We start from the raw sequence: 23,385 nt of genomic DNA, 5'->3' as shown, positions 1-23,385 counted from the left end.
AGATTCAATTTTATTTGGAACGGCAAGCCAGACAAAATTAAATGGGCCTATTTATATAATGAATATGAATTCGGAGGACAGAAATTATTAAATATTAAAGCATTAGACCTATCACTAAAAGCTTCAGTCATACAAAAGTTATACTTAAATCCGAACTGGTTCTCTAGCAAATTAGTAAGATTGTCTCACCCAATGTTCAAAAATTGCCTTTTTCCCTTTATTCAGATTACAACCACTCACTTTCAGTTATTTGAAAAGAAAATCATCTCCCAGATATCACTATTTCTAAAAAAAAGCCATAGAAAGTTGGTTGCAATTTCAATTTAATCCTCCAGAAACTCCAGAACAAATAATGCAACAAATATTGTGGTTAAACTCAAATATACTAATTGACAAAAAAATGTTTTTTTTTGACAAAATGTTTAAAAAATGTATAATCTTTGTAAATGATATCATCGGTAGGACTGGAGGAGTTATGTAACACATGCAGCTAACAAAAACATATGGAAATGTCTGCTCTACACAAAATTACAACCAAATAATTGCAGCCTTACCGCAAAAATGGAAGAGGAAAGTGGAAGGAGGAGAAAGTAAGGAACTTGTCTGTCGGCCTTGCATTAAAGAACATAATTGGTTAAGGAAAACTGTGATAAATAAAAAGGTATATCAGTTTCATTTAACAACCAAGGGATTGACAGCCATCCCATATAGATTGCAAAATAGTTGGGAAGAGATTTTTGACGTACCGATCCCATGGCATAGCGTTTATGAACTGATACGCAATCCGACACCGGATTCAAAACTTAGAATCTTTCAATTTAAATTATTATATAAAATTCTTGCTACCAATAGTGTTATTTATATGGGGGATACAATCTTCCCAGCTCTGCAGATTTTGCTGCGAAGAGACAAAATCATTAGATCATTTGTTTTGGTACTGTCCATTTGTAGCTTTTTTTTGGACACTGGTCCAGGAATGGCTAAAGGATTGCAATATTTACCTGGAGCTAACACTGCAGATAGCACTACTGGGTGATCTGAAAAGTCATAGTGAATCGATCAATAACATAATAATACTATTAGAAAAAATGTTTATTTTCAATTCACAATCTGTAGAAACAATGAGAATAGAAAGGTCAGAACTTTTGTAAGACATCACAGTACAGTTGAAATATACAGTGGGGAGAACAAGTATTTGATACACTGCCAATTTTGCAGGTTTTCCTACTTACAAAGCATGTAGAGGTCTATCATGTTAATCATAGGTACACTTCAACTGTGAGAGACGGAATCTAAAACAAAAATCCAGAAAATCACATTGTATGATTTTTAAGTAATTAATTTGCATTTTATTGCATGACATAAGTATTTGATACATCAGAAAAGCATAACTTAATATTTGGTACAGAAACCTTTGTTTGCAATTACAGAGATCATACGTTTCCTGTAGGTCTTGACCAGGTTTGCACACACTGCAGCAGGGATTTTGGCCCACTCCTCCATACAGACCTTCTCCAGATCCTTCAGGTTTCGGGGCTGTCGCTGGGCAATACGGACTTTCAGCTCCCTCCAAATATTTTCTATTGGGTTCAGGTCTGGAGACTGGCTAGGCCACTCCAGGACCTTGAGATGCTTCTTATGGAGCCACTCCTTAGTTGCCCTGGCTGTGTGTTTGGGGTCGTTGTCATGCTGGAAGACCCAGCCACAACCCATCTTCAATGCTCTTACTGAGGGAAGGAGGTTGTTGGCCAAGATCTCGCGATACATGGGCCCATCCATCCTCCCTCAATACGGTGCAGTTGTCCTGTTCCCTTTGCAGAAAAGCATCCCCAAAGAATGATGTTCCCATCTCCATGCTTCACGGTTGGGATGGTGTTCTTGGGGTTGTACTCATCCTTCTTCTTCCTCCAAACACGGCGAGTGGAGTTTAGACCAAAAAGCTCTATTTTTGTCTCATCAGACCACATGACCTTTTCCCATTCCTCCTCTGGATCATCCAGATGGTCATTGGCAAACTTCAGACGGGCCTGGACATGCGCTGGCTTGAGCAGGGGGACCTTGCGTGCGCTGCAGGGTTTTAATCCATTACGGCGTAGTGTGTTACTAATGGTTTTCTTTGAGACTGTGGTCCCAGCTCTCTTCAGGTCATTGACCAGGTCCTGCCGCGTAGTTCTGGGCTGATCCCTCAACTTCCTCATGATCATTGATGCCCCACGAGGTGAGATCTTGCATGGAGCCCCAGACCGAGGGTGATTGACCGTCATCTTGAACTTCTTCCATTTTCTAATAATTGCGCCAAAAGTTGTTGCCTTCTCACCAAGCTGCTTGCCTATTGTCTTGTAGCCCATCCCAGCCTTGTGCAGGTCTACAATTGTATCCCTGATGTCCTTACACAGCTCTCTGGTCTTGGCCATTGTGGAGAGGTTGGAGTCTGTTTGATTGAGTGTGTGGACAGGTGTCTTTTATACAGGTAACGAGATCAAACAGGTGCAGTTAATACAGATAATGAGTGGAGAACAGGAGGGCTTCTTAAAGAAAAACTAACAGGTCTGTGAGAGCCGGAATTCTTACTGTTTGGTAGGTGATCAAATACTTATGTCATGCAATAAAATGCATTGTGTGCAAATCTGCAGTGTGTGCAAACCTGGTCAAGACCTACAGGAAACGTATGATCTCTGTAATTGCAAACAAAGGTTTCTGTACCAAATATTAAGTTCTGCTTTTCTGATGTATCAAATACTTATGTCATGCAATAAAATGCAAATTAATTATTTAAAAATCATAAAATGTGATTTTCTGGATTTTTGTTTTAGATTCCGTCTCTCACAGTTGAAGTGTACCTATGATAAAAATTACAGACCTCTACATGCTTTGTAAGTAGGAAAACCTGCAAAATCGGCAGTGTATCAAATACTTGTTCTCCCCACTGTATATGGCAAATAGAAATCCTATATGGATGGCGTTAAAAGATAGATGGGAGGTGTTGAATGGAATTGAAGGATGGGACTAATAACAACTAACAACAAATAATAACTAGATAACTAATAATGTAAGCACACTGTGTCCATAATAAGTGAATGGGTTGTAGGTTGGGAGCTTTTGTGAAGGAGCACAGTTAGAAATATCTGGCATATAAAAGCAAACCGTATGGACATCCTGAAAATGATCGGAGAGGTTGAGGGTAGAGGAAGTTCATGAGTAGAAACAAATAAAATATAATTATTGTAAAATTGACTATATCCATAAAATGTATATAGTATGTATAAGGTGGAAGTAGAGGACTAAGCATTGTTGTTCACTAGTTTACTCCAATTAGGGAAGGGTGGTGGGGTTGGAAAGTAACAAAGGGAAATATATATTTTTAAAGGATATGTATATATATGTATTGATATGTATATATAAATATATCTTCGCGAGAAAAAAACATATGGGGGATTGGAAGTGATGCAGACAATTACATTGATGGAAGTTACAATCTATCTGCAATATTAAAGCTGAGGTTGAGAGTAGAAGAAGTTCAGGAGAAAGAACAAACAAAATATAATTACTGTAAAATTGACTGTCCATAAAATGTAGATAGTGGGTATGGGCTGGAAGTAGAGGCCTAAGCGTTGTTGTTCACTAGTTTACTCCAAGTGGGGAAAGGGTGGCGAGGTTGGAAAGTAATAAAGGGAAGAAATAAATACTTTATTATGGACAGACTTCTCCCCATCTTAGCTACTGTTGTATCAATATGTTTTGACCATGACAGTTCACAATCCAGGGTTACTCCAAGCAGTTTAGTCACCTCAACTTGCTCAATTTCCACATTATTAATTACAAGATTTAGTTGAGGTTTAGGGTTTAGCGAATGATTTGTCCCAAATACAATGCTTTTTAGTTTTTGAAATATTTAGGACTAACTTATTCCTTGCCACCCATTCTGAAACTAACTGCAGCCATTTGTTAAGTGTTGGAGTCATTTCAGTCGCTGTAGCAGCTGATGTGTATAGTGTTGAGTCATCCGCATACATAGACACACTGGCTTTACTCAAATAATGTAAGGGGCCTAAACAGCTGCCCTGGGGAATTCCTGATTCTACCTGGATTGTGTTGGAGAGGCTTCCATTAAAGAACACCCTCTGTTCTGTTCGACAGGTAACTCTTTATCCACAATATAGAAGGGGGTGTAAAGCCATAACATACATGTTTTTCCAGCAGCAGTCTATGATCGATAATTTCTAAAGCCGCAATGAAGTCTAACAAAACAGCCCCCACAATCTTTTTATCATCAATTTCTCACAGCCAATCATCAGTCATTTGTGTAAGTGCTGTGCTTGTTGAATGTCCTTCCCGATAAGTGTGCTGAAAGTCTGTTGTCAATTTGTTTACTGTAAAATAGCATTGTATCTGGTCAAAAACAATTTTTCCCCAACAGTTTACTAAGGGTTGGTAACAGGCTGATTAGTCGGCTATTTGAGATAGTAAAGGAGGCTTTACTATTCTTGGGTAGGGGAATGACTTTTGCTTCCATCCAGGCCTGAGGGCACACACTTTCTAGTAGGCTTAAATTGAAGATATGGCAAATAGGAGTGGCAATATCATCCACTATTATCCTCAGTAATTTTCCATCCAAGTTGTCAGACCCCAGTGGCTTGTCATTGTTGATATATAACAATAATTGTTTCACCTCTTTCACACTCACTTTACGGAAATCAAAATTACAATGCTTGTCTTTCATAATTTGGTCAGATATACTTGGATGTGTAGTGTCAGCATTTGTTGCTGGCATATCATGCCTACATTTTCAATTTTACCTTTATTTAACTAGGCAAGTCAGTTAAGAACAAATTCTTATTTACAATGACGGCCTACACCGGCCAAACCCGGACGACGCTGGGCCAATTGTGCGCCGGCCTATGGGACTCCCAATCACGGCCGGTTGTGGTACAGCCTGGAATTGAACCAGGGGGTCTGTAGTGACGCCTCAAGCACTGAGATGCAGTGCCTTAGACCAATGAATGATGGAGCAGAGTTTGCCTTTTTGCCCAACATTTCATTTAAAGTGCTCCAAAGCTATTTACTATCATTCTTTATGTAATTTATCTTTGTTTCATAGTATAGTTTCTTCTTCTTTTTATTCAATTTAGTCACAGGATTTCTCAATTTGCAGTACATTTGCCAATCGGTTGTGCAGCCAGACTTATTTGCCATTTATTTTGCCTCATCCCATAACATTTTTAAATTCCTCATCAATCCACAGGGATTTAAGAGTTTTTACAGTCATTTTCTTAGTGGGTGCATGCTTATTATAACTGGGATAAGCAATTTCATAAATGTGTCAAGTGCAGCGTTTGGTTGCTTCTCATTACACACCATGGACCAACAAATATTCTTTACATCAACATAGGAATCACTACAAAACATATTTTATGACCTACACTATATTAGGCCCAGCCTTTGGAATTTTGGTTTTCCTAGATATGGCTACTATATTGTGATCACTACATCCGATGGATTTGGATACTGCTTTCAAGCAAATTTCTGCAGTATTAGTAAAGATGTGATAAATATATGTGGATGATTTCATTCCTGTTCTGTTTGTAACTACGCTGGTAGGTTGACTGATAACCTGAACCAGGTTGCAGGCACTAGTTACAGTTTGAAGCTTTCACTTGACTGGGCAGCCTGATGAAAGCCAGTCAATATTTAAATCACCCAGAAATATATACAGTGGGGGAAAAAAGTATTTAGTCAGCCACCAATTGTGCAAATTCTCCCACTTAAAAAGATGAGAGAGGCCTGTAATTTTCATCATAGGTACATGTCAACTATGACAGACAAAATGAGGAAAAGAAATCCAGAAAATCACATTGTAGGATTTTTTATGAATTTATTTGCAAATTATGGTGGAAAATAAGTATTTGGTCACCTACAAACAAGCAACATTTCTGGCTCTCACAGACCTGTAACTTCTTCTTTAAGAGGCTCCTCTGTCCTCCACTCGTTACCTGTATTAATGGCACCTGTTTGAACTTGTTATCAGTATAAAAGACACCTGTCCACAACCTCAAACAGTCACACTCCAAACTCCACTATGGCCAAGACCAAAGAGCTGTCAAAGGACACCAGAAACAAAATTGTAGACCTGCACCAGGCTGGGAAGACTGAATCTGCAATAGGTAAGCAGCTTGGTTTGAAGAAATCAACTGTGGGAGCAATTATTAGGAAATGGAAGACATACAAGACCACTGATAATCTCCCTCGATCTGGGGCTCCACGCAAGATCTCACCCTGTGGGGTCAAAATGATATATAATAATAATATAATATGCCATTTAGCAGACGCTTTTATCCAAAGCGACTTACAGTCGTTTGTGCATACATTTCTGTGTATGGGTGGTCCCGGGGATCGAACCCACTACCTTGGCGTTACAAGCGCCGTGCTCTACCAGCTGAGCTACAGAGGACCACAAGAACGGTGAGCAAAAATCCCAGAACCACACGGGGGGACCTAGTGAATGACCTGCAGAGAGCTGGGACCAAGTAACAAAGCCTACCATCAGTAACACACTACGCCGCCAGGGACTCAAATCCTGCAGTGCCAGACGTGTCCCCCTGCTTAAGCCAGTACATGTCCAGGCCCATCTGAAGTTTGCTAGAGTGCATTTGGATGATCCAGAAGAGGATTGGGAGAATGTCATATGGTCAGATGAAACCAAAATAGAACTTTTTGGTAACAACTCAACTCGTCGTGTTTGGAGGACAAAGAATGCTGAGTTGCATCCAAAGAACACCATACCTACTGTGAAGCATGGGGGTGGAAACATCATGCTTTGGGGCTGTTTTTCTGCAAAGGGACCAGGACGACTGATCCGTGTGAAGCAAAGAATGAATGGGGCCATGTATCGTGAGATTTTGAGTGAAAACCTCCTTCCATTAGCAAGGGCATTGAAGATGAAATGTGGCTGGGTCTTTCAGCATGACAATGATCCCAAACACACCGCCCGGGCAACGAAGGAGTGGCTTCGTAAGAAGCATTTCAAGGTCCTGGAGTGGCCTAGCCAGTCTCCAGATCTCAACCCCATAGAAAATCTTTGGAGGGAGTTGAAAGTCCGTGTTGCCCAGTGACAGCCCCAAAACATCACTGCTCTAGAGGAGATCTGCATGGAGGAATGGGCCAAAATAGCAGCAACAGTGTGTGAAAACCTTGTGAAGACTTACAGAAAACTTTTGACCTGTGTCATTGCCAACAAAGGGTATATAACAAAGTATTGAGAAACTTTTGTTATTGACCAAATACTTATTTTCCACCATAATTTGTAAATAAATTCATAAAAAATCCTACAATGTGATTTTCTGGGAAAAGAAATCTCATTTTGTCTGTCATAGTTGACGTGTGACCTATGATGAAAATTACAGGCCTCTCTCATATTTTTAAGTGGGAGAACTTGCACAATTGGTGGCTGACTACTTTTTTCCCCACTGTATAAGGTCCCACAGTTGACAGTTTATGTCAGAGCAAAAATCAAGCCATGAGGTCGAAGGAATTGTCTGTAGAGCTCCAAGACTGGGGAAGGGTATCAAAAATATCTGCTGCTTTGAAGGTCCCCAAGAACACAGTGGCCTCCATCATTCTTAAATGTAAGAAGTTTGGAACCACCAAGACTCGTCCTACAGCCGGCCACCCGGCCAAACTGAACAATCGGGTGAAAAGGGCTGTGGTCAGGGAGGTGACCAAGAACCCGATGGTCACTCTGAACGAGCTCCAGAGTTCATCTGTGGAGATGGGAGAACCTTGCAGAAGGACAACCATCTCTGCAGCACTCCACCAATCAGGCCTTTTTGGTAGAGGCCAGACTGAAGCCACTCCTCAGTAAAAGGCACATGACAGCCCGCTTGGAGTTTGCCAAAAGGCACCTAAAGAACACTCAGACCAGGAGAAACAAGATTCTCTGGTCTGATGAAACCAAGATTGAACTCTTTGGCCTGAATGCCAAGCGTCACATATTGAGGAAACCTGGCACCATCCCTATGGTGAAGCAAGGTGGTGGCAGCATCATGCTGTGGGGATGTTTTTCAGCGGCAGGTACTGGGAGACTAGTCAGGATTGAGGGAAAGGGACCTCTGGAGCGACCGGAAATTAGCTGTGCAGCGACGCTCCCAATCCAATCTGACAGCTTGAGAAGATCTGCAGAGAAGAATGGGAGAAACTCGCCAAATACAGGTGTGCCAAGCTTGTAGCGTCATACCCAAGAAGACTTAAGGCTGTAATCGCTGCCAAAGTTGCTTAACAAAGTACTGAGTAAAGGGTCTGAATACTTATGTCAATGTGATATTTATGTTTATTTTATTTTACACTGTACACTTGCACAAAAAAAAAATGGGTATTGTGTGTAGATTGATGAGGGAAAAAATCTATTGAATCCATTTTAGAATAAAGCTGTAACATAACAAAATGTGGAAAAAGTCAAGGGGTCTGAATACTTTCCGAATGCACTGTACATTATCAAGCATTTCACACATGTTATCCATATACTGACTGTTAGCACTTGGTGGTCTATAGCAGCTTCCCACCAGAATGGGCTTTAGGTGAGGCAGATGAACCTGTAGCCATATTACTTCAACAGTATTTGACCTGGGGAATAGTTATATTATAAACGGCCACATCTCCACCTTTGGTATTTCTGTATTTTCTGTAGATCTTATAACCATGTATTGCTACCACTGTATCATCAAAGGTATTATCTAAGTGAGTTTCAGAGATTGTCAGAATATGAATGTCATCTGTTATTAGCAAATTATTGATTTCATGAACCTTGTTTCTTAAGCTACATTTGTTAATGTGGGCTATTTTTAGCACTTTTCTGGGATGCTTGATTGTTTTTATTGCTTTACTGAGAAGCTTAGCAGTGGTAGACATGCTCATGTTATTTATGTTAGTGAGATGCACACAGTGGACTTCCTGCTAGGGCACACTGCCTCAGTGCTAACAGTATAACTCCTGATTCATAGGCACATTATTACTGCATACAAAAGCTGTAGGATCAGCAGAGGCATTCAGGGCAGTTAGAGGGACATAAATTAGGTTACTTACATTGTGTCTTCCAGTGCCCCTGGGATAATGTACATTTGCTGAAGCATTATGACAACTCAGCGACACAATTGTAGGTAACAACACATCCGCCATGCTGATCCTCATCACGGGGGCCCCTCAGGGGTGCGTGCTCAGTCCCCTCCTGTACTCCCTGTTCACTCATGACTGCATGGCCAGGCACGACTCCAACACCATCATTAAGTTTGCCAATGACACAACAGTGGTAGGCCTGATCACCGACAACGACGGTCAGGGAGGAGGTCAGAGACCTAGCCGTGTGGTGCCAGGACAACAACGTCTCCCTCGACGTGATCAAGACAAATGAGATTATTGTGGACTACAGGAAAAAGAAGAGGACCGAGCACGCCACCATTCTCATCGACGGGGCTGTAGTGGAGCAGATTGAGAGCTTCAAGTTCCTTGGTGTCCACATCACCAACAAACTAACATGGTCCAAGCTCACCAAGGCAGTCGTGAAGAGGGCACGACAAAACCTATTCCCCCTAAGGAGACTGAAAAGATTTGGCATGTGTCCTCAGATTGTCAAAAGTTTCTACAGCTGCACCATCGAGAGCATCCTGACTGGTTGCATCACTGCCTGGTATGGCAACTGCTCGGCCTCCGACCGCAAGGCACTACAGAGGGTAGTGCGTAAGGCCCAGTACATCACTGGGGCCAAGCTTCCTGCCATCCAGAACAATTTGAATACAGCCCCCTCCACAGGTAAACACATGTTAAATTACGAAAAAAAATGACTGTTTGTTATCTGTTTTATAAAACAGCAATGTAAAAAATTAAATCTCTCTTTACATATCTACAGTCCATAGCACCAGCACTCAAGTCATCTCCACCTCCTCCAAAACTTCTGCAGCTTCCTCCAGAGGTATTGATGTAAAAAAGTTGAAATGGTTTTTCATGAAACATGCTCTGTCTAACACTACTTTTTCTCAAACTGCAGCACAGAAAAGGAAGAGAAAAGCTCCACCGGTCATGTCTGTCACGCCACCCATGGCACCACTCTCAGGTACTTCATAATCTGTTTTTCTCTCTCTCAGTTGTATCAATTACTATTGTTGTTGAAGAACTTCTAAATTTTGCTAAACCATGTTAATCAATTTGATTATTGTTTTATTTTTTATAAAAGAAGACACAACCTGCTGTGCTCACTGCGGGGAGCATGATCCGTCTGCAAGCTCCCCTCAGGAGTGTAGATCCGAGGTGCCGTGGGTGTGCTGTGACGTATGCCAGCACTGGTTCCACTGCAGGTGTGTTTTATTGTGGTTTTTGTGACAATATAGGGATGGAGGTCGAGATTTAATTGTTTGTTTTGTTTGTGTTCATATTCAATTATTTATTTGTACAAAAAAATACATGTCTAAAATATAATATATATATATTTATTCAACCCATCTTGTGTATTTCTTCCTTTACTTTCCAAGTGCATCTCTGCAACACAAACTCCAACAGCGTTTTCATTGTATATGTCAATGCACATGACTGAAATTAAAGTTTTATTTGATGTAAATTATTCATACTCATTTATATTTTAGTATTCAACTGTTATCTACTTTCTCAAAATATAAGATTAATCTGTAAAACAAATTATGAGACATTATTTGTTTACAACACTGAACCAAATAGCAGTGCGGTCGTGTTCTTTGTTGTGTGTCCGTGTAAATAGCCTGTTTTTTGTATTTTTTTGTATTTTTCGTACATATTTTCCTATCACACTTTTCATCCTTCTACTAAATATACTTTCCTGCAACCCGCCTCAATCAATGTGGTACGGATTCTATTATTTACTCACCCTTATCTAGAATCTCCAGTTGAAACTAGCTAGCCAGCTAACTAGCTACTTGCTATTAGCCAATGTTAGCGGTTTTCACCCAGAACATCGGATTTTCTGCCAGAATAACTGAATCACTGGACCCTAACACCGGATCGCAACTAGCTAGCCGCAACCGAATGGACGTTGCTGTAGGCTAATCAACACTGCCCCCAAAGCAAGCACCAGTTAGCCTTGAGCCGTGCCCATATCACAGCTATCTACCTCTTTGTCTACCGGACAGGAGTAGCCAGCTAACTAGCTACTTGCTATTAGCCACCGTTAGCGGTTTTTCACCATTGTCCGTGGCCTGCACTACCTACCAGCCAGCTCTAGCCTGGACTATTGTCGGCCAGTCTGCACTGTCTGCACAGCGCGTTATCGACCCAGAACATATCGGATTTTCTGCCGGAATCACTAAATCACTGGACCTTTAACACCTGATCATCGCAACTAGCTAGCTGCAACCAAATAGATGTTGTTGTTGGCTAATCAGCCTTGAGCTAGCCTCGAGTCCGGCATATCTCCCGGCTATCTACCTCTCTGTCAACCGGACGGGACCTCCTAGAGTCGACATGGAGCACCGCCGATCCATCACGACTGGTCTGCCGACGTAATCGTCTGTGGTTTCAACAGGCTTCCCGTTGTGACGACCACAAAGATCCATCTGCTAGCCCCGGCCCGCTAGCACACGCAAACAACAGCCGTGCTTCCTGCTCGCTGTGCTTTAGCACCAATTCAAACTGCTCTCGGACTCACATATTGCTGTTCACTGGACCTTATGATCACTCAGCTGCACAGCTGATGCCTGCTGGATTGTTCCTTTACACGGTACCCTGTCCTGTTTATCTGTTTAGCCTCAGCCCAAACTTTCATCGCCATTACCAGTTGTTGTCTTAGCTCTCTCTAATAACACCTGTGATTGCTTTATGCCTCTCTCCCATGTCAATATGCCTTGCCTATTGCTGTTCCAGTTAGTTCTTATTATACAATTTCAATATAGAACCCCAAGTCATTCTCAAACTGCCTCAAATAGCTCCTTTGTTCCACCCCCCATACACGCTGAGACCAGCTCAATCGGTGCCTCCAGTGATGCTATCTCTTTCATTGTTACCCAACGCTTAGGTTTACCCCCACTGTACTCATATCCTTCCATATCCTTGTCTGTACATAATGCCCTGAATCTATTCTACAACACCCAGAAATCTGCCCCCTTTATTCTCTGTACCCAACGCACTAGAAGACCAGTTCTTAAAGCCTTTAGCTGTATCCTTATTCTAGTCCTCCTCTGTTCCTCTGGTGATGTAGAGGCTAACCCAGGCCCTGCAGTCCCCAGTATCACTCCTACTCCCCAGGAGTTATCATTTGTTGACTTCTGTAACCGTAAAAGCCTTGGTTTTCTGCACGTTAACATCAGAAGCCTCCTTCCTAAGTTTGAGTTATTCACTGCGTTAGTACACTCCGCCAACCCTGATGTTCTAGCAGTCTGAATCCTGGCTTAGGAAGGCCACCAAAAATTCAGAAATGTCCATCCCCAACTACAACATTTTCCGTCTAGAGAGAACTGCCAAAGGGGGTGGAGTTGCAATCTACTGCAGAGCTCTATCATACTATCCAGGTCTGTGCCCAAACAGTTTGAGCTCCTACTTCTAAATATCCAGCTTTCCAGAAATAAGTCTCTCACTGTTGCCACTTGTAAGTCTCTCACTGTTTACAGCCCCCCCTCAGCCCCCAGCTGTGCCCTGGACACCAGGAAATTGTGAATTGATTTCCCCCCATCTATCCTCAGAGTTCGTACTGCTTGGTGACCTAAACTGGGATATGCTTAACATCCCGGCCATCCTACAATCCAAACTAGATGCCCTCAATCTCATTCAAATTATCAAGGAACCTACCAGGTACAACCCTGAATCCGTAAACATGGGCACCCTCATAGATATCATCCTGACCAACTTACCCTTTAAATACACCTCCGCTGTCTTCAACCAGGATCTCAGCGATCACTGCCTTATTGCCTGCGTCCGTAACGGGGCCGCGGTCAAACGACCACCCCTCATCACTGTCAAACACTCCCTAAAACACTTCAGCGAGCAGACCTTCCTAATTGACCTGGCCCAGGTATCCTGGATGGATATCGATCTCATTCCGTCAGTAGAGGATGCCTGGTTCTTCTTTAAAAGTGCTTTCCTCTCAATCTTAAATAAGCATGCCCCATTCAAAAAATGTTGAACTAAGAACAGATATAGCCCCTGGTTCTCCTCAGACTTGACTTCCCTTGACCAGCACAAAAACATCCTGTGGCGTACTGCATTAGCATCGAATAGCCCCCGCGATATGCAACTTTTCAGGGAAGTTAGGAACCAATGTACACAAGCAGTTAGGAAAGCAAAGGCTAGCTTTTTCAAACAGAAATTTGCATACTGTAGCACTAACACTGTAAAGTCCATGGAGAATAAGAGCACCTCCTCCCAGCTGACCACTGCACTGAGGCTAGGAAAAACTATCACCACCGATAAATCTACAATTATCGAGAATTTCAACAAGAATTTTGCTACGGCTGGCCATGCTTTCCACTTGGCTACCACTACCCCGGCCACCAGCTCTGCACCCTCCGCTGCAACTTGCCCATGCCCCCCACCTGCCCCCCAGAGATTGGAAAGCTGCCGCGGTCATCCTCCTCTTCAAAGGGGGTGACACTCTAGATCCAAACTGTTACAGACCTATATCCATCCTGCCCTGCCTTTCGAAAGTATTTGAAAGCCAAGTTAAAAAACAGATCACCCCACCATACCTTCTCCGCTATGCAATCCGGTTTCTGAGCTGGTCATGGGTGCACCTCAGCCACGCTCAAGGTCCTAAACGATATTATAACCGCGATCGATAATAGACAGTACTGTGCAGCCGTCTTCATCGACCTGGCCAAGGCTTTTGACTCTGTCAACCACCACATTCTTATTGGCAGACTAAATAGCCTTGGTTTCTCAAATGACTGCCTCGCCTGGTTCACCAACTATTTCTCAGATAGAGTTCAATGTGTCAAATCGGAGGGCCTGTTGTCTGGACCTATGGCAGTCTCTATGGGGGTGCCACAGGGTTCAATTCTTGGGCCGACTCTTTTCTCCGTGTATATCAATGATGTCGCTCTTGCTGCTGGTGACTCTCAGATCCACCTCTACGCAGACGACACCATTTTGTATACATCTGGCCCTTCATTGGACACTGTGTTAACAAACCTCCAAACGAGCTTCAATGCCATACAACACTCCTTCCGTAGCCTCCAACTGCTCTTAAACACTAGTAAAACGAAATGCATGCTCTTCAATCGAACGCTGCTGGCACCCGCCCACCCGACTAGAATCACTACTCTCGACGGGTCTGACCTGGAGTATGTAAACAACTACAAATACCCAGGTGTCTGGTTAGACTGTAAACTCTCCTTTCAAACTCACATTAAGAATCTCCAATCCCAAGTTAAATCTAGAATCAGCTTCCTATTTCGCAACAAAGCCTCCTTCACTCATGCTGCCAAACATGCCCTCATAAAACGGACTATCCTACCGATCCTTGACTTCGACGATGTCATTTACAAAATAGCCTTCAACGCTCTACTCAGGAAATTGGATGTAGTCTATCACGGTGCCATCCATTTTGTCACCAAAGCCCCATATACTACCCAACACTGTGACCTGTACGCTCTTGTTGGCTGGTCCTCACTACATATTCGTCGCCAAACCCACTGGCTCCAGGCCATCTATAAATCACTGCTAGGCAAATCTCCGCCTTATCTTAGCTCATTGGTCACCATAGCAACACCCACCCGTAGTATGCGCTCCAGCAGGTACAGTGAGGGAAAAAAGTATTTCATCTCCTGCTGATTTGTACGTTTGCCCAATGACAAAGAAATGATCAGTCTATAATTTTAATGGTAGGTTTATTTGAACAGTGAGAGACAGAATACCATAAAAAAAATCCTGAAAAACGCATGTCAAAAATGTTATAAATTGATTGGCATTTTAATGAGGGAAATAAGTATTTGACCCCTCTGCAAAACATGACTTAGTACTTGGTGGCAAAACCCTTGTTGGCAATCACAAAGGTCATACGTTTCTTGTAGTTGGCCACCAGGTTTGCACACATCTCAGGAGGAATTTTGTTCCACTCCTCTTTGCAGAACTTCTCCAAGTCATTAAGGTTTCGAGGCTGACGTTTGGCAACTCGAACCTTCAGCTCCCTCCACAGATTTTCTATGGGATTCAGGTCTGGAGACTGGCTAGGCCACTCCAGGACCTTGATGTGCTTCTTCTTGAGCCACTCCTTTGTTGCCTTGGCTGTGTGTTTTGGGTTATTGTCATGCTGGAATACCCATCCACGACCCATTTTCAATGTCCTGGCTGAGGGAAGGAGGTTCTCACCCAAGATTTGACGGTACATGGCCCCATCCATCGTCCCTTTGATGCAGTGAAGTTGTCCTGTCCCCTTAGCAGAAAAACACCCCCAAAGCATAATGTTTCCACCTCCATGTTTGACAGTGGGGATGGTGTTCTTGGGGTCATAGGCAGCATACCACCTCCTCCAAACACGTCGAGTTGAGTTGATGCCAAAGAGCTCAATTTTGGTCTCATCTAACCACAACACTTTCACCAAGTTCTCCTCTGAATCATTCAGATGTTCATTGGCAAATTTCAGACGGCCCTGTATATGTGCTTTCTTGAGCAGGGGGACCTTGCGGGAGCTGCAGGATTTCAGTCCTTCACGGCGTAGTGTGTTACCAATTGTTTTCTTGGTGACTATGGTCCCAGCTGCCTTGAGATCATTGACAAGATCCTCCCATGTAGTTCTGGGCTGATTCCTCACCGTTCTCATGATCATTGCAACTCCACGAGGTGAGATCTTGCATGGAGCCCCAGGCCGAGGGAGATTGACAGTTATTTTGTGTTTCTTCCGTTCGCGAATAATCGCACCAACTGTTGTCACCTTCTCACCAAGCTGCTTGGCGATGGTCTTGTAGCCCATTCCAGCCTTGTGTAGGTCTACAATCTTGTCCCTGACATCCCTGGAGAGCACTTTGGCCTTGGCCATGGTGGAGAGTTTGGAATCTGATTGATTGATTGCTTCTGTGGACAGGTGTCTTTTATACAGGTAACAAGCTGAGATTAGGAGCACTCCCTTTAAGATTGTGCTCCTAATCTCAGCTCGTTACCTGTATAAAAGACACCTGGGAGCCAGAAATCTTTCTGATTGAGAGGGGGTCAAATACTTATTTCCCTCATTAAAATGCAAATCAATTGATAACATTTTTGGAAATGCGTTTTTCTGGATTTTTTTGTTCATATTCTGTCTCTCACTGTTCAAATAAACCTACCATTAAAATTATAGACTGATCATTTCTTTGTCAGTGGGCAAACATACAAAATCAGCAGGGGATCAAATACTTTTTTCCCTCACTGTATGTCTCACTGGTCATCCCCAAAGCCAACACCTCCTTTGGCCGCCATTCCTTCCATTCTCTGCTGCCATTGACTGGAACGAACTGCAAAAATCTCTGAAGCTGGAGACTCTTATCTCCCTCACTAACTTTAAGCATCAGTTGTCAGAGCACCTTACCGATCACTGCAACTGTACACAGCCCTTCTGAAATTAGCCCACTCAACTACCTCATCCCCATATTGTTATTTATTTTGCTCATTTGCACCCCAGTATCTCTATTTGCACATCATCTCTTGCACATCTATCATTCCAGTGTTAATACTAATTGTAATTATTTTGCACTATGGCCTATTTATTGTCTTACTTCCATAACTTACTACATTTGCACACACTGTATATAGATTTTCTACTGTGTTATTGACTGTATGTTTTGTTTATTCCATATGTAACTCTGTGTTGTTGTTGTTTTTAATCGCACTGCTTTGCTTTATCTTGGCCAGGTCGCAGTTGTAAATGAGAATGGGTTGTGCCAGCTTTACACTCCAGACCTCCAGTACGCCTGCACGGTCCAGTATATCCTGCTCCGGTTCTACGCACTGTGTCACCAGAGCGCCTCCCCAGCCCGGTACGCCCCGTACCTGCTCCCCGCACCAAACCAGTGGTGCGTGTCTACAGCCCGGTACGCCCCATACCTACTCCCCGCACCAAACTAGTGGTGCGTGTATCCAGTCCGGTACGGCCCGTACCTGCTCCTCGCACCAAACCAGTGGAGCGTGTCGCCAGCCCGGTACGCCCCGTGCCTGCTCCTTGCACCAAACCAGTGGTGTGCGTCTCCAGTCCGGCAATGCCCGTGCCTGCTCCTCGCACCAAACCAGTTGTGCGTGTTCCCAGTCTGGTACGGCCCGTGCCTGCTCCTCGCACCAAACCAGTGGTTTGTGTCTCCAGTCCGGCACGGCCCGTGCCTGCTCCTCGCACCAGACCAGTGGTACATGTTCCCAGTCCGGTACGGCCCGTGCCTGCTCCTCGCACCAAACCAGTGGTGCGTGTCTCCAGTCCGGCACGGCCCGTGCCTGCTCCTCGCACCAGACCAGTGGTGCGTGTTCCCAGCCCGGTGCGGCCCATGCCTGTTCCTCACACCAGACCAGTGGTGTGTTTCCCCAGCCCGGTACGGCTAGGTGCCAGTGCAGTCCGCTCCACCGGTGCCCGGTCTAACTCCGGTCAGCGGCTCTACTCCAGTGCCAGAGCAGTCCGCTCCACCGGTGCCCAGTACAGCTCCGGTCAGCTGCTCTACTCCAGTGCCAGAGCAGTCCGCTCCACCGGTGCCTAACCTGCTCCGGTCAGCAGCTCCACTCCAGTGCCAGAGCAGTCCGCTTCACCGGTGCCCAGTCCAGCTCCGGTCAGCTGCTTCACTCCAGTGCCAGAGCAGTCCGCTTCACCGGGGTCCAGTTCAGCTCCGGTCAGCTGCTCCACTCCAGTGCCAGAGCAGTCCGCTCCACCGGTGCCTAGTCCAGCCCCGGTCGGCTGCTCCAGTCCAGAGCTAGAGCAGTCCGATCCACCGGGGTCCAGTTCAGCTCCGGTCGGAGGCTCCACTCCAGAACCAGATGTCAACTCCTCTCCAGGGTCGGGGCCTCCCACACCAGGGTCCAGACAGGGCTTGGTGCATCGGGGGGGGATTGCCGGTCCAGGCCCAGATGTCAGCCCCTCTCCAGGGTCGGGGCCTCCCACACCAGGGTCCAGAAAGGGCTTTGTGCATCGACTGAGAGGGGAAGCATCGCGCCGAGGTCCAGACCGGACCAGGGGTGCATCGGGGAGGCAGTAATGGAGAGGACGTCACGCCCGAAGCCGGAGCCGCCACAGAGGCTAGATGCCCTCCCCTGTTAAGTTAGGTTTTGCGACTGGAGTCTGCACCTTTGGGGGGGGGGTTCTGTCACGCCCTGACATAGAGTTCGCTAGTTGGTTTGGTCAGGTTGTGAGTATCTATGTATGTGTATATCTATGTGTATGATCTAATATGTTTAGATCTATGTTGGCCGGGTGTGGTTCCCAATCAGAGGCAGCTGTCGATCGTTGTCTCTGATTGGGGATCATACTTAGGCAGCCATTTTGCCTACCTTAGTGGTGGGATCTTGACTCTTGTTTGTAGCTATTGTGAGCTTCACGTTATGTTGCTTTGGTTGTTTTGTCGTGTGTTTACTTGGTTAATAAACATGTATGTATTCCACGCTGCACCGTGGTCCAATCCGGTACTCAACGAACATGACAAGTAAACACATCGGATACGAGGTTGGAGTCTCTTTTTTGAACAAAATGAAATGGATATATCTTCTAATTGAACAAAATAGTAAGGTGACGCAGGGGTCTAAGGCACTGCATCTCAGTGCTTGAGGCATCACTACAGACCCCCTGGTTCGATTCCAGGCTGTATCCCAACCGGCAAAGATTGGGAGTCTCATAGGGCGGTGCACAATTCGTCCGGTGTAGGCCGTCATTGTAAGTAAGAATTTGTTCTTAACTGACTTGCCTAGTTAAATAAAGGTACAATTTTAAAAAATGCTGAAAATACAGGATGTATTTTTTTGCTAAACCGCTTATCAAAAAGCTGATAATAGTAGTATTTCCACTGAAATGTCAAACATGCTAATTGCTAACCCATTAGCTAACATTTTTACGACACCAATAATCACAAAACATTGATGGCTTGATCACAAGATAACACTGATGAAGGTAATATATTTCTTAAACGCTGTTGAATATGCCGATAATACTGGGTTCCACGCTAAATTACCTATTTGCATTTCAGGATTACAATGTATGTCAAAGTCCAAAGGATGACTAAAGTGGACACAGCCCGACCCTGTCTGTGGATGCTTCCCAAATGGCCCAATGGGCACTGGTCAAAAGCAGTGCACTATATAGGGAATAGGGTGCTATTTGGAAAGCAAACCCAGTATCTTCTGACTTAGAGTGCTATCTGACCAATCACCTCCAGACATGGTTTTCAGATAGTCAGCCTCGCTGGTCTTGGAGGAAGACACCTCTCTCAGAGAACATGTCAATTCTCAAGAATGTAGATCTGTCGCTACCCACAACTAAATACCATTTTTCATCTCTTTCATTTAGCTGTTTTTCCTCTCTTTCTCTCTCCTCACGAGGGTCTTTGAAGTAAATAGCGAAAGGATACCCGACTGTAGCAAATTACCTGAGGACTGAAACATTTTTGACATAAGTCCTGAGAGACTGGGCGAGACACTTTTCCTGGCGGCCCCTTTGGGCGCATTTAATCTGGGGCTGTGGGAGACAGCGGCGCTGACAGAGTGACGGGACAGCTGGACACGCTTCCAGGGCCACTGCAGTGTCAGACACAGTCAGAGCCAGGAACAGAGCCAGAGTCAGATCCAGAAACAGGGACACAGACAGAGCAAGGAGCATAGCCACTGCAGAGATGGACACAGTCAGAGTCATGGGCCAAGTGGTGTTTTTAAAGAATCAGTACAAAGACTAATCGGGAAGTGTTGTTCTCTTCTTCAGTCTAATTTTTTACTTAGCCCAAGGCCATCACCCTTGATCTGAAGCTAGGTAAACAAACTGATCAGTCCAACGTGCCAACTCTATCTTTCTCTCCCTCTATAGCCAGTCAGCACCTTTATTATAATGCTGGCACGGAATGTTAGTTATTTTCTGTCAGGTAGATAATCCATTGGTGTTGCACTTAAACACAAACTGATTTGTACCTCTGGAATGAGGAAAAGAAAACTGAAATGTCAGTTCAATTAATTCCTAACGAGTAAGCGTCAATGATTAATGTAGATCTATAAAGAACAGAGATGCGTCCCAAATGGCACCCTATTCCCTAAATAGTTAACTACTTTTGACCACAGCCCATAGGGAATAGGGTGCCATTAGGGACGGATACCTGGTTTAGTGTTATTAAATATAACTAAATCAGCGGCATTCAGTTAAGTGAATCCCCCTGGACATGACGGATATCTCACACCCAGCCCTCAAAACCTTGGCACAATTGGAACACTGCCGCCGGTGTAAAAAGGTACTTGGTGATTTTGTCAGATTGTTTTGGGGGACTATTACATGTGTCCTCTGTTGCTGGACCACTCTCCTTCTGAAATGGTAGAACACAAGGCAATGTACTGTATCATATCAAATGCATCTCTTTTACAATGTGAGACAAATTACCACAGAGTTACCGCAGGGCTTCCACACAAAGAAATCCCAGGGGTGATGCGCATGTGCCTAAAGATGAGCGTGTGTGTGCATGAACGCCCACAAGTGTGCACATGAATGATGAAAGAGTTTGACGTCAGCCCTGCCTCACCCAATAAACCATGACATCTCTACAGATCCTCATCCTGTGTGTTTTCTGTAAGTTTCTCCCTCCCTGGCTGTTTGGGACTGTTCAGGAATACATGGGACATGGGGTGCATTCATGGCTAACAAAAACAATGATTACAGATGGTAACAGGATCAGTAGTAATCAGAGTACCCCGAGAATATGCCAGAGGGATTTCAACCATTGTCAGGTCATTTTCCTGAAGTTATAGAGAATTATGAGCAATGCGACGGTAGAATATCCTCTTTACCTCGCGTGCCTGTCCCTTTCTCCTTACTTTCACATTGCTCTTTCTTTCGGGAACGATCTAAACCTGCAGGAAGACAGTGTAGAAAAATCAACCTCACATTTCTCTGAAAGTGAACAATGGCCACCTCATAACTAATGGCACTGGTACAGAGAAAGACTCGTCAATGAGGAGAGATGAGGGAGGGAAAAAATAACCATTATCCAAAGACATGCTCTATCATGTTCTGTTTTCTCTAGCCAAATCCCTCGGTACCTTGCACAGAAAATATTCAGGCCTTGTAATAGAGATTTGTACATCAGATTAGGAGAGGGGTGAGCATTTATCTGAGCCTGAGAGAGACAGAGAAAATAATGGATGCTTGTATGAAGAATCTTAGGCTTATCACTGGGCTTGTAGAAGAACCAGAAACAATGAAGTGCTCTATTGAACTGACAGTGTCTCCTATTGCTTTCATTGTGACAGGGCCAGAGAGATGGAGAGCCTTCTAGCACTACTCTAGTTTATTTGAGCTGATGGCGCCTTCTGCTGACAAGGTATTGAATAGATACTCCCCTCACACCACATGAAATGACTGCAGTACCCAATCAAGATGCTAGGTAGGAGTGTGCAACAAGTCACCTCATCTATGCATACCTAGGCCTAGATGGGTTTTTCAATTTACAGAGCATTCGGGCGCAGGCCAAAGACAGGACAAATTACACAGTAAGTATAATCATAACCATCAAAATAATAACAATTGAGTTGTGTCCATGTTATACAGCTCATTTTATTCTCTAACAATATATTTACAGGACAAAATATAGATATACTGTGTATAAATTAATACAGATACATATACACACAATTCAAATTTACAGGCCTTATCTAAAAAGTAAAAGAGAGATCATAAATATTGACATGTTACATAATATGGGGGACATTTTATAAATGAAGAGGTTGGTGGCACCTAAACATGGTTTCCATGTGTTTGATACCATTCCATTCACTCTAGTCCAGCCATTATTATGGGTCGTCCTCCCCACAACAGCCTCCTGTGATTGAATGTCATAGCAGCAGCAGGTTCAGGTTCACTTGGGTTAACTCCATGATCTCTTGCAATTCCACCAGGTGGCTCTCTCCTCCTGTTAGTTTCTCTAACTTTGGTCCAGTTTCATTGTTCATAGTCATTTTGTCAGTTGGTGCACACCAGGCTTTCTACCAGGGTCTCCAGTGTGTGGAGTTGGCAAGTAACTCTCGCCTCGGTGCAGGCACAAGGGACCGCAGAGGGGTCAGGGAGGGAAAGGGGAGGAGGGCTCGGAAGAGGGAGGCCGGGGAGACTTGAGAGGTAGAGGGTGGGTAAAAAACCAACTGGAGGAGTTATGTTGCAACAAGGATTGGGCGCAGGAAGGATATAGGTGACAGGCTGGGAGGGAAACGGAAGTGACAGGGAAACGAGGGATAGGTAGGAGGGGGTGGTGAAAGCCAAAGAAGAACAAGAAAGGAATAGAGACTGAGGTGGGGAAAGGTAGTCAAGGGTTACGAGGGGCTACCAGATTGGCAGGAAGAATGGTGGGTGGTGGACAAAGTGGATTTTCAGCGGCAGAGAACAGCCTCCTCACAGGCACCATGTCCGCCCAATGAGCCATCTCCTTCCCACTCAAACTGAGATGGAAATCTGTTATTGAGGAGGATGGGCACTGCAACTGCCCTGTACTGGTGTTGGTTATTGGGTACTGGCAGTCCTTAATTTGTAAATAGGGCGGTGCCGGAACAAAAAGTGAGCATGAGAGGGGGGTGACCTGGGGAGCTCTGAGGTACCGGAAAAGGACCTTTATAATAAAGCATGGCATGCATATAATCACATTTGCTTAGTGGTCTAGACTAGAGCAGTAGAGTAGAGGTGCTTGCAGTTTTTTTTTTGTAGCCTAGGGTCTGGAAAAAATTGGGCCTTTAATAAATGCATTTCATGCAATTCTGTCATTTTACATGACTGGAGACTTTAACAGAATCTTTTTTACAACCGCACAAATGATTGAAATGTCAGGCTACTTTAATACTGACAAACGACCTCATCTTGAATCCATCAATAGCCTAGGCCTAGGTGTGTGGAGGAGACACACATATTGTACAATATGAGGAGGAATTTGGTTTCACTGACTCGCCCAATGATGCTCAGCTCGCTCACCGGAGATGGCTGATGCGTTCATGCCAAAAGCCTATCTCTTGTTTTAGTTTGTAAAAACATTGCTGTTCGCTCAATAGGCCTATTTGGAAGTTGATAAAATATTTTCGTAGTCTACAGACAGATACGTTTTTTTGTTTTAGCAGGAGCCATTTGCTTTCCAACCTGTGCTATCCCACGATTGTATTTGAAATATTGCGAAAGGCCTGTTTTGGCTGCATGCTGTTCACTGACAGTAGTAGTATTATTCTAGTGACTGTTCTTATTTTATCATATTGTATTGTGTGCTATTGCAGCGATCA

The sequence above is a fragment of the Coregonus clupeaformis genome, chromosome 3, assembly GCF_020615455.1.
Source record: "Coregonus clupeaformis isolate EN_2021a chromosome 3, ASM2061545v1, whole genome shotgun sequence".
Lineage (NCBI taxonomy): Eukaryota > Metazoa > Chordata > Actinopteri > Salmoniformes > Salmonidae > Coregonus > Coregonus clupeaformis.
The sequence above is the reverse complement of the archived record's forward strand: the minus strand, read 5'-3'. Positions refer to the sequence as shown.